Source organism: Ursus arctos, unplaced genomic scaffold (assembly GCF_023065955.2).
Source record: "Ursus arctos isolate Adak ecotype North America unplaced genomic scaffold, UrsArc2.0 scaffold_4, whole genome shotgun sequence".
NCBI classification, from domain to species: domain Eukaryota; kingdom Metazoa; phylum Chordata; class Mammalia; order Carnivora; family Ursidae; genus Ursus; species Ursus arctos.
In genome coordinates, this window is record NW_026623056.1 from 22056457 (window position 1) to 22069669 (window position 13213).

Genomic DNA, 13213 nt, shown 5'->3' on the forward strand with positions numbered 1-13213 from the left:
TAAAGGAGGCAGGTTCCTTCAAAGTACTGTGTGAAGATCCCCAGGTATAGCCCATCCCCCATCTAATAAGCATCTTCTCCATCCATTCCTCAATGTCATTGAATTCCACCACTCATATCTGTTTCTTTAGCATTGCCCTATTTCAAATGCAAATTTTACATATTCAGGATGAGGTAGCAATTTTATATATATATATATATATATATATATATATATATATATATTTAAAAAAAAGACACAGAGTCTTTCTTTAGAGGATCTAAGACAGCATTTTATTTTCAGCAGTGATATCCCTATTGGACAGAACATACATTTTCTTAACATGACTACTTCAAAGTAAAACACACAATACACACACATGCACGCACACACAATTTGAGCACAGAAATTTCCTTTTGTTGAAATCCATCCATGTTCCCTTAAGGTTGTATCGTATTTCTCATGAGACAGGAGAAGCAGGAGATTTTCTACTTTTACTTTCTCAGGTTTAAGAAAGGCAGCTACACAAATTCTCAGTAGAACTTGGATAAAGGAGTTTCCAAAACAAGCACACACGCATGCACACACACGGGCTTTGAAGATAAGTGAAAATTTAGATTTATCTTTTAAGATCAAAATTAAAATTCTCTAAAACTACTTCACACTCTTGACATAATAGTTCAAAGGTCTTAAAATTCGAGCACATGTCTCTTCCAATTACCCTTCAAATTCATGTTAAATTTACTAATTGGAAAGAACTAATCCAGTAAAGAGCACAGTTCTTTTATTCTCTGTCAAATTCATAATGATCAAATTTGCTGCAAACTTTCAGCTCGTCTTCACAGGCTAGAAAGTCTCTCCATCACTGCTTCATCTTTGGCCCCAAAAGAGTAGGAACTCAACCTCATGGTCTGTCTGCAGCCCCTGCTTTCAGCATTGTCAATGGCTGTGATTTATATATTTGGAAATCCTTCCCTTCAGAAAATCACATTGTTTAATCCCTTAAATCTCATGATGGGCTAAGAACTACATGTATCTCAGGAACTTTCCATTGGAATCTCTAGCCAAACCCACCTCAGGAACTATTAAAAGTTAATGCTTTGTCAGAAGTATTTAACTAATTGATTCCTGCCCATTGCTATGTTTTTACCCCTTTAATTGATTTTTAGTCCAATTCTTCACACATGTACATGAAAAAAAAGGAAAGAGATTTTAGCTGATAACAAGATCAATACTATGAACTGTCTGATGCTGTGTCCCAAAATTTTAAGAATCAAGAGCTACAACTGTGTGGTTCTCAGGAGATGGTAATTCCCTATTGCTCTTTGCTGATCAGACTATGTCTGGAGCACTGTGTTCAGTCCAGTTCAAGACACTACTCTCAGGAGTTTCATATATAAACTGAATATTATTCAGAGGAGATGATAAAAGTAGGGAAGAGACTTGATACCATGTCTTATGAGGAATAAGAAAAAAATTCTAAGGTTGATCAAAATCTAAAGATGAGAAGAATATACAGTGAGGTCAAAATAGTTGTGGAATATTTTAAACATTTGAACATATCAGATCTAAGACCACCAGATAAAAATGGCAGGGAAGGATATTTCAAAAAAAAAAAAATAACTTGCAAACAGCTGAAATTAACTGCTTTTAGAGGTGGGAAATTCCTCATCCTTGAAGGTAGCGGAGTCTAGGCAATCATTTATGGGAGTGGCGTAAATGAGATTCATTAACTGGGTAGATTATCTAACACTGAGATCCTATAATCTTAAGTGTTTATTTATTATCTCTCCGTTGTACGATGGACAATGATGAACTACAGTTTATGTAAGTTTTCACTAGGCATTGTCCTATCTTTCCATTTTCCTATAGATACAGTGGAAGCAGTTTTTGACTTCATTCAGAGAAGCCGAAGGATGATTGTTGTCCTGAGCCCAGACTATGTGACAGAAAAAAGCATCAGCATGCTGGAGTTTAAACTGGGTGTCATGTGCCAAAACTCCATTTCCACCAAGCTCATTGTGGTTGAGTACCGCCCCCTTGAGCATCCACACCCAAGTATCCTGCAGCTGAAGGAATCTGTGTCTTTTGTGAGCTGGAAGGGAGAAAAGTCCAAACATTCTGGCTCTAAATTCTGGAAGGCCTTGAGGTTGGCTCTTCCCCTGAGAAGTCTGAGTGCCAGCTCTGGCTGGAACGAAAGCTGTTCTTCCCAGTCTGACATCAGTCTGGACCATGTTCAAAGGAGGAGAAGTCGTTTGAAAGAGCCCCCAGAACTCCAGGGCTCAGGGAGAGCTGCAGGCACCTCTCCCGCCCCAGACACGATGTCCAAGCACAGAGGGAAGCCCTCCGCAGCCTGTCGCTGCTGTGTCACCTACTGTGAAGGAGAGAGTCACCTTAGGAGCAAGAGCCGGGCAGAGATACATACCCAGCCCCAGTGGGAGACACACCTCTGTAAGCCTGTTCCCCAAGATTCAGAAACTCAATGGATACAAAATGGCACCAGATTGGAACCCCCTGCTTCCCAGATCTCAGCCCTTGCTCTTCACCATTTCACGGATTTATCCAATAACAATGACTTCTATATCCTATAATTACCGTGTGGTGGGTGGTGGCTGCTATCTATACACCAGCCCTCTTTGTGTCAGGAACCTATGGGAGAAATTGACACTTTTATCATCTGATGGACTGCCAGACTGTGTCCCCTTTATTGATTTTTAAAAACTATTTATTTCTAGGAGACAAAAGACCTGAGGACCTGAATCCAGAATTATTCCCTCTAATGGCCTCAGAAGAGCACACTCTTCTCCGGCCCTAGAAGGTCAGTATGTGAAAGTCGCCTAAAGTCTGATCCTCTATCTTGCCCAATGGTTTCAAGCTGAGCAAAGAATTTAAGTGTGTTTCCTCTGAGTTTGTTGATCAACCTCATATTATGAGTCAGTCAGGTGTACTTGGGCTATGACACTTACAGGGTATGTGTATCCAAGAGAGCATTGTGGAAATGAGTTGATTCTGGTGGAAGCTATAGGACTAAGCTCTACCAAAAACCTACAGTGCATTTTCCCTGGAAGAATCAAACACACTCACACAGGGATACATGGTGTTCTGTCTCACTGTAAAGTGGTGTTCTATAAACTGCCTAAAGTTGTTAGCATCAATAAAGTTATATTTTTATGTGATTTCATTTGTACTAACAAATTTTTACCTGTCTCTCCCCTCTTCTTTTCATGGCTTTTGAATTCATATCAGAAGAGTATTCCATTTCAGGAAATCAAGACTTGGTTTAGGTACTAGGAAAGTCTGAGGTATCTCCTTAGTTTCTTTCTAACATGTATGGAGGGGAGATCTGGAAAGGACAGAAAGAAAGTGAGAAAATATTTCAAATGAAATGGAAGCTTACACAAAAATCTCCTAATTTTAGAACTAACGGCTGAAAAATTCTGTATTGTTAGGGATTCAGTGTAGCATTTGGTGTATGTATCCCTTCTTTGCATTCAAGATTCTGAGAAGGGATAGTCAGTCCAAGTGCCTACAAGAATCAGAAAGTAAGAAAAAAGAGGAAAAGGGGCTAGATATAAGCATAATACACATGCTGTCCATCTAAGACCCATGTGTATAGGGACATAGGTATAGATACATATTTCTTTACTTGAAACATTTTAACACAATCATAAAAGACACATAGCATTTGATCTTCCAATGAGGGAGATAATAGAGAAGATTGGGCCTATGGATAACTGAAAAATATTTCTTAAAAAGGGAGCAACCTCTACTCAGTTCCATCAAGATACTTGTCACTCAGCCACACTGTTGGCAGATTGTCCAGTTTTTCAAAGAATCTAAAAATTAAAATTTGTATGTAGTCTCTCAATTATGGGATGTCTTAAGCTTAAAAGAAAAAACAAAACAAAACAAAACAATAACAACCAAAACACATGAACACATAGTCAGCCTGAGGGCCGCTAGTTTGTAGTTTCAGAACTAAAGTATTCACCCCAAGAGTATATATCTGAGTGGGGATTCAAGTGTCCCTGGCAATACTGAGCCTAGAGAACACAGGCTGGACCTAAGGACATAATGGGAGACTTCCATTCCCTCCCCAAATCAAAAACATCTGAACCCTCAAAAATAAGGCTGACCTGACCTACCACTTCAGCAGAGGAGAAAAAAACTGGAATATAGTGTGCCTTCCATCTGTGCTGGTGGAAGAGTATGGGCTTCCTGTCTGGTGAGGTTACTCTAAGAAAATTAGAAGCACAATCTGCTAGCCCTGAACAGGAGCAGCACGAAAAGAGCAAAAGACCATACCAGACATGAGCTGTCACCTTCAATACATTAGAGCTGGCTGCTAGTTAGCTATGACCCAATGAGTATCAGCCATTCCCAGTTACTAATAGTAAAGGATGGGTGGAGAAAGAAGCCAGACATTTCATCCCACTACTCCACTTGGAGAGAAAAGCAGAAAATCCCTTCTCTGTTGAAACAAACTATTATATCCATTTCCTGTTGAAAGAAAAAGATGTGGGAATAAGACACCCCAGAGTAAATGTGACTCATCATGGAACTTGTAATTAGGAAATGACAGGCCATCCTACCTGAATATCTAGCAGAAAACAGTTGAGCACAATCCATATTTTATATTATATTTCTTCTTGAAGAGATTAATCCATCCTTGATGTATGTTCAAGGATCTTCACTTGGAAGACAAACAGCAGTTTCTCTTCCAATCTATTAAAAGGGAGTAACGTTTCTTTCTCCAAATCCTAAAAAGGGAGATAAATATTTTTACCTGTTATCAGTTAATCAGTCTTATTCCTTATGAGCTCAGTGTCCCAACTATAACATATCTTTGGAAAAATTGAGAAATTACTTTTTCATTTATGAATTATTTTTTGTGTGTGAAAAAAATAAAGGATAAGTGGCAAAGGCATGGAAATTAAACATGAGTTCTTATGAATGAGTAGCTAGACAACTGTGTTCTCAAAAGCTAAGTTAGTTTTGGTCAGTATCAATTTCCATTAACAATATAAGGACAGTGTAAGCAGTATGAAGTCATAGCTTTTGGCATTAGCTACACAGGGGTCAGAAAGATAATGGACCATACTTCTGCTGTGTGAAGAAAGGCTAGGAGGTTATGTTATTAGTCTCTGACCCAACATTCCATACTTGAGTGTAATATTCATTGCCATATATTTCAATGAGGCAAATGATAAGAAAATTTCCTCATGGGTCATGCATATTCATAACTGATATGATATGATTGCAGGTTAAATGGATATCATTTACATAGGAATATTGCCTATTTAGGAGCAGGAGTTTTAAGTCAAGTAGAGATGAATGTGAGTATTGCTTCTAAGTATCTGTTTGACCATGGGCTCTCCGGGCCTCAATCTCCTACTAGCTAAAATGGAAGTAATATTATTAACCTCACCGGGTTTTGTGGGCATTAAATGATATAATGCATGTAAGTGCATAGCACAGTGCCTGACATATTATAAATGCTTGATACGTGTTGGCCAGTACTATCCCCATAGTGAAGTCATGCTCATGACTGCATAAACTTACATTTGCATAATGATTTATGACTCACAAATTGATTTCATATGTATCACTTTTCTTCCCTTATCTTTCTTTTTTTTTTTTTTTAACTCTCACAAAATGCACAAAAGCAGTACATAGCAAGAATGTATTATCCGGGCTAAGTGACTTTCCTCATGACTCTCAGCCAATTAGCAATATGGTTGGGCCTCTAATCTAGGCTTCTGACACCTGAGCCAGTGCCAATTCTGGAGCTACTCCTATAAGATTCATGTGGAAGTATTTCTAATTGTAACTATTTAATTTGGACCATTATATATTCAAATCAGTAAGTCAGTTAATGTAAACCCACAAGCAGCTAATTAAATGTCATATCAAATGTCTGATGGGTCATCCGGCCTTGTCATATTATGATTTTATATAATTTCATTTTTTAATATTATATTATAACATTTGTTTAAGAATTTAAAAAGTAGAACCATTTTTTTGTGTCTTCCAGACTTTATGATCAGGTTATAAATTTTCTTTCAAAATAAATATTTGTATTTGTCTTAATGGAAAATAAAAATGTATCCACCATTTACCTTGAGAAACAAATTTAATCTTTCAGCAGTTATGATTTACACTTTGAGTTCTAGTCACCATCTCTTATAACTACTAAAAATTCGAATAATGTATTCACTTCCAGTTTGAAAAGTTGCAGTAGTTGGTCAAACTAATGTACATGAAAATGCCATCAATAATAAATTGGCCTAGTTATAAAGATATAAGGACGCAGAAGGACAATCAATCCCTCCAGTAATGGTTTCAAAATTTTTGTGTCTAAAAATTGTTTGGGGAGCATCTTACAGCACAGATCCTGGGACAAGTTCCTCCCCCAGGGGAACTGATTTATTAGGTACTGGGCATCGTCTAGGAGTCTGCTTTTTGATATTGTGACCTTGATAATTCAGGTAATGTATTCCATGGGTCAACTACTCTTATAAGAATTCTTTCAAACCCTTCCCATATTTTTTATATTATTATTCAGGTTTAGGAAGAGAAAACTTTATTAGAGTCTGGTCCAGGGCTTCTCAAAGTGTGTTCCTTGATGCATCCATATTGGAACCAGTTTTGGGTTCGTGTTAAAATGCATATTTCTTGACCCATCTAAGAATAACTAAATGAAGATCTCTAAAATGGGGCAGATTTGCACTTGGAATAAACTTTCCGGGTGATTCTGATGCACAAAATAGTTTAAGAACCATTAATTTTATCTCTTTTTAACTCCTCTTTTACCCTTGTAGGCTCTGATTTTCTACAGTCAAGAAGGACTACAAATCATCCTTTTAACAAGGTGTTTGCAGGCAATAGATGAAATTATAGGGCATGTTTAGCCCTTGAGTTGCCTCTTAAATAGAGGAGTGGTTGGTACAGTGTATTTCTCATATACAAAGCATCAAACACTGACATTCGGAATCTGGTAGGATTGCTGTAGTCATCACATGTATTAACCAGATTCAGATAAGCTATGCTCTGCTGACAAATAACCCCTACATTTCAGTAGCTTTATAACAAGATTTATTTCTTGTTTATGATGTATGTCCAGATAGGGGCTTACATTTTTGTAGTTTTGCCATCTGAATTGTGTGGCTTCCTGCTATTCTCAACTCCAGCCTAAATATGACACTTATCACTCGCATTTACAATCCGTTGGTCAAAACTAGCTATGGCACTGATCTAGTCATAGAGAAGCTGGAAAATGCATTCTTCCTGTGCTCCTGGGAACAGAAAAATGAAATGGGACTTGGTGAGCACATAGCGTTGTCTTTGCCTAGGAATGAGATATTGAGATTGCCTGAACAGGCAAGAGGCAGAACTACAACCGGAGTTACGTTACATACTTTGATAATGAAGAAATGGGATGATTTTCCTGCCAACACCCCACCTCTGCTTGCCAAGGTGTCAAGTCAGGTACTTATGAAAAAACAGTGTACAGAAATGAATAGGGCTTGTCCCTAATTTCCTAAAGGAAAGTTGTTGAAGGCATTCATAATAATTACAGCTCCTGGTTAAGGAAAAGCATTCTTAAAAATTGGTAAGTTTCTGTATTTGGTTCATTTCCATTCAGCGACTTCAGGTAGTTCTCTCAGAATGTGATGCTCAAACCATCTGTCAACGAGCCATTTCATTTTTGAATATCCAGGGAGCCTCAGAAGGATTGAAGACATTTAGAACACAGCAGAGCATGTAACACGGTCATTAGAAAGACTCCCTTGATCTAGTTATCTGAAGAGCTAAATGGGGGATTCAAACTGAACATGCTAGAGCCCAGATGAAGCAAGAGAAAAATGCTGCGGTGGGTATTATGAAGTCGGCTGCTAGGTATGCATCTGCTCTCTCTACAATTTGGATTCTCTGTATTAAAGACTTGAGTTTTTATGACTTGTCTAATGTTGTGCAGTATCATTTGGTCATGAAGAAACCTCTCTTCGGGTTGGTGAAGATCAGTGCTTAAAGAGCCTCGATCCATACTAACAAGTTACGATGCTGAACAGAGAAAAAGTTGGATTGCTTAGTATAGTGAGGAGATTACGGACATATTCAAAATTCTTCAGAGAGTAATTTATGAAGTTTTTCTCTTGGATAATACAAAACACTTATAAATATTTAAATGGAAAAAAATTGGCTCTTTGAAAATGGGCTCATAGAAAAAGCAGAAAGATTCCAAATCTGAACTCAGATCATGAACTATTTTTATCCTACTTCAGGTGATGGGAATTTTAATACTCTATTGCTTTATTGAAAAAAACAAAGTAAGATCAAAGCTGACACGTGTTTATCTTTCATTTAAGACACAAAGCCATACATAACAACTTACTACTTTTCTATTGTCAAAAGCTATGCTATATGCTTGCGGTCGGTTTATAATTCAATACCATGTTTCAAAACACCTGAGGTAAGTGGTTCTTTTAAAAAATTGCACATATTTGGGGCCTACCTCAGACTACTAAATCTCCCAAAATGATTTAGATGTATACTCTTCTAAAGAATAACTGACTTAAGTACCTTTATAATATCTGCAAATGTTTCTGTGAAAAATCGGTGATAACATATTATAAATTTGGAGGGAAAAAAAGGCGAAAGCAAATCCTGATCTTTTAGACAATATTTTTTTCTTAAAGAGCAAACCTTAAAACTCACTGACAAATACTGGAATTTGAGTCCTTTATTTTCATATCTTGCTTTGAAATTGCATAAAATAGGAGAAAAACAAAATGCACATAATAAAATTATAGCAATAATCAATATAGCAATAATCAAGCGGAGAGCCAAAGAAGGCTGAAACGTTAGTATTTATTACACCCATGTCATCAGTCATCTACAATAGGACAAAATGCTCAAGGGATAACAACTTGGCTATTGGCAAAGACAATTAAATGACTTCTAAGAAGAACCAAAGGAAAAAGGGGAGAATAAGTGAACCCACTCACTCACTTACAAACCTTAGTACTATAACATAAAAGAGAAAAGACGCCCGGAACAATTCCCACAGCTAAAATGTGGAGTAAGAGTCAGAGTTTGGGCAATAAAGCTGAATGGTCATTTCTATAAATAAAGGCTTTTGATAGAGTGGAATCAGGAGACCTGAACCGAAGTGCCAGTTCTCTTTACTGTGTGACTTTCAGACACTTTTGCTCTCAAGTTCTGAATTTCCCCACATATTATATGGGAATAGTATAATATCTACCTCATTAGACTGTTGCAAGGGTAAAATCATATAATAAAGGTGAACTTCTAGCATCTGTAAATTACATGCTTGGTAGTGATATTGTTACTATTATTATTATATTATAAAAGAAAGCTGCGGAAAAGAAAGGGGCTCAAGAGAAGTTCCTTATCTGGCTGACTACTGGGGTACTTTCCAGAGCACATAGTCTAACTGTAACCCTTCATAACATAAAAATTAAAGAATAAACAATACAATTTCACATGGCTCTAAATGTTGAAGATACCAAAAAAAAAAAAAAAAAACAAAACAAAACACCACACACACAGACTCTGGGGAAAAAAAAACCACAGACTCTGAAAAAGTAATTTTTTTAAAAAACTACTTGTTTTGGACTACCATATCACCAACTACCTAATAGCAGCTTAAAACAAGGAATATTGATTATCTCACATTTTCCATGGTTCTGGGTCAGGAATCAGAGAGAGGCTTAGCTGGGTGTTTCTGGCTCAGAGCTACTCATGAGGTTGCTGTCAAACTATTGACCGGGGCAAGGTCCCTCCGAACACCACCGGGGCTGAAAGACCCACCTCCTAATGCAGGCACATAAGTGTTGGTAGGAAGCCTAAGTGCCTATTCACATGACCTTCCTAGGCTGGTTGAGCGTCCTAGTGACACATAGCTGGCTCAGCCCAGAGCCAGCGATCCCAAAGAGAGAGAGCAAGGAGGAAACCACAGTGCTTCCAAGACCTAGTCTCCAAAGTGACATATCATCACTTCTGCAATATTCTATTGGCTAGAAACGAGTCCCTAAGTCCCTTCCAAATTCAAGAGGAAGGAAATTCAGCTCTATCTCTTAAAGGAAGGAGTAACCAAAAATTGGGGGACATCTTTTAGAGCCAGCACTATAACATAGACAACCATCTATTTTTCCGTTGACTGAATCCAGAAAAGGAAAGTGACTGGTCCTCAGGCTTCCTAACTTTGTCCATAACATAGTAAGCTGACCAGCTGTAGAGGTGGCACAACTCAAGGGAGAGCTGTCTTGTTCTGGCTAGGACATTTCTTTTTCCTCGTGGAAGATGAAGAGTGGGGAAGAATTCAGTCATCCGTAGTCCTCATTACCTCTGTCTCTGTTTTCTCCCCGTATGTCTGCCTCACTTACTTTACCCTTTCTTTCTCTCTTCTCTGTCTCTCTCTGTCTCTCTCTCTCTCCAACTCCTCCTCCCTCCTTCCCTCCCCCCTTCCCTTCCTCCCCTTTCCCTCATTCTGTTCAAGTCCACAAAGAGACAGCAGGCTCTGAAAGTTTCAGGAGGATGAAATGAACAAAGTTGGTTAGTCACATTCTTGTTCTGGGGTTTGAGTATTGAAACAACTTTTATTTTAACCTCTAAAGAGATTGAAAGTGATTGTTTATTCCAAAAAAGAGCCATTGCAAGAGGAAAAAATGAGGAGGTAATTATTTTCTCTGAAGTAACCCAGCTTCTCATCTTAGCTCTGACTGAAATGGTTATATGTAAATAATCAAAGCATTTCCCCTCTGTATCTCAGACTTCTGAGGCCCCAGAATGGATGGAATTAGACTAGCATATCTGTAGGATGTTATCATTCTATGCTCTTTTGATTCACTGAGTAAAGCTTAGATAACCCCCTCTCCTCCTTCTGTATCACACACATCAGCATCCAAGGTCTCGTGAGATTTGGAAGACTATTTAAAAGGAGCAAGAGCTCTTCGCAAAGAGTCATAAAGAATGCTTCTGTCTGTCTAGACCTAGTTCCTGTAATGCATTTCTCCCTTGTAAAGCTAAACAGCTAACTTCTGTTCTCCCTTATCTACTGTCCTTATCTACTGTCTGGGGCTTATGACTATGAGAAGATACATCAAGTTTACTAGGAGCCTACCCATAGTTCAACTCTGGTGCCTCCAATTTCTTGAAACCAATTTTAATCTTAAGTCTCAAGGTCACTACTTTCTAAATGAGACTGAAGAAATAGTACCTTTTGTCTTCCTAACAGCCTTATGCCATTATTTTTTACCCATGCAAACCTCAAGCAACCTTCCTATTGTGATATATATCTATATATTGCATGATGCCAAAAAACACAAAGGGAACCTAATTTTGAAATTATACAGAGTAGAAACAGCAACAGAAATGAGATCTGAGTTCTAATCCAAACTATAATTCTTCTTCTTCTTTTTTCTTTTTTTCGCTTTTGCTATGAGATCTTGAGCAAAGCACTGAACTGTGCAATGTTCTCCCCATCATTACAATTCAAGGATCACTATGTCTTTCCATCTCTGATATTCTAGGAGTTAGTGGAATAGTAACAAAGCGAGATTTTCCTATGAATTTCAGGGTATAACCATGGTTCTCTCCAAGTAATCTGAAGTCGGATATCTAAGAAATTTGATTCTCCGTAAGTGCATTAAATGCTAGTTAAGTTGCACAGAGTGAAACCAAATCTCAGAGATCTCTCCTCTCTACTCATCCTGAGTCAATTGCTTTCCAAATGTTGTTGATTCTACTTCCAAAAAGCTTTTCAAAATTCTTCTCTCCTCTTCTCCCCAAGAATTCTATGAATTTAAACTACATATACTCCAAACCCTATTTCCTGAATACCCTGTATACTTTTATGCTCCAAGTGCCTTTGCTAATATTACTTCTGCATGGAATGCCCACCCTCCTCCCCCTCCCTGTAAGTGCTCTTTCAGTGTTTTCAAACCTATGAAACCTTCCCAGGTAGTGTTGAGTGCTCCTTCCTTTACAGTTGTGTTGCTCATAACACTTCCGTTATTGAATTAAAAATTTCTATATCTCTCTCACCTGCTATGCTGTAAGTTCCCACAGGCTAATGCTATATTTTGAATCCCTAATTCGAGCACTTAACATGATGACAAGCACATAACAGTTTTTCCATTCATGTTAATTATCATGAACACTATCATTGGAAACAAAGTAATAGAGCTTTTCTTCTTTCTTTCTTCTATTTCCCCTCCATTACAGATGCAGTGTTATATCCAAGGCACCATTTTAGGCTTTTGTTCATCATTGTATAAAATGAATTCCAATATCGGAATCCTGGCGCTCCCAACACCACATCCAGCATCACTAAATTTGGCCCTTGGCATTGCTTGAGGACAGATGATCCATGACCTGGTAGGGGTGGAAAGAGCCCCAGCTGCGCCATGCCTGGCCTGGTCGCCACCCTCACATTAAGGACTCCCACCCCTGCCACACTCGATCTGCAATAACAGCTGAGGCTGGAATCAGTACCACGCTCGTCGGCAGATGTTCAGTTTGTGATGTTGTCATTAAATAGGCTCAAAATGACAGCGCACTAAGCCAGGATACACGCTCTCTGCCTACAGTGCGCCACAGGGTGCGGGGTAAGGAATTCAAGCAGAAAAACATTAAACATATTTATTGTTTTAAAATCTACACGATATTAGAAAAATGAAATAAAGGGCTGTGTTGATTCAGGGTCAGTTGGTAATTATGTCATCAGTTTGTCTAAGCGCCCTGCATAATATATTCTTTTCCTCTGTGGGTCAATATACTCTCCACAATCTATGTGACAGCCTTCCTCTCCTCACTACTTCTGTGGTTTAGGATTCATCACTTCTTCTAGTGGCTTTTTAGTTTATCTGAATGTCATCGGTCTCCCTCAAAACTTGGGTACACTATCACCAAATCAATATTTCTAGTACACAACTCTGATGTGACATTTCAAGTCTCAAAGACTCTGTGGCATCTAATTTCCTACAAGATAAAATTTGTTTCGGTTTGTTTTACCCTGAATTTGGGGCACTCTATTCTCTGGCCTCAGCCTATCTTCAGCAGCTTACTTTTTCTGATTCCATATGCACACAACACACAACCCAACTAAAAGACTTACTGTTTCTTGAATAATTTTTCCATCAGGGTGACCTTGTTCAGGTTGTTACTGTCTGGGGAAATTATTAAATCTCCCATAACATTTCTTTTGGTT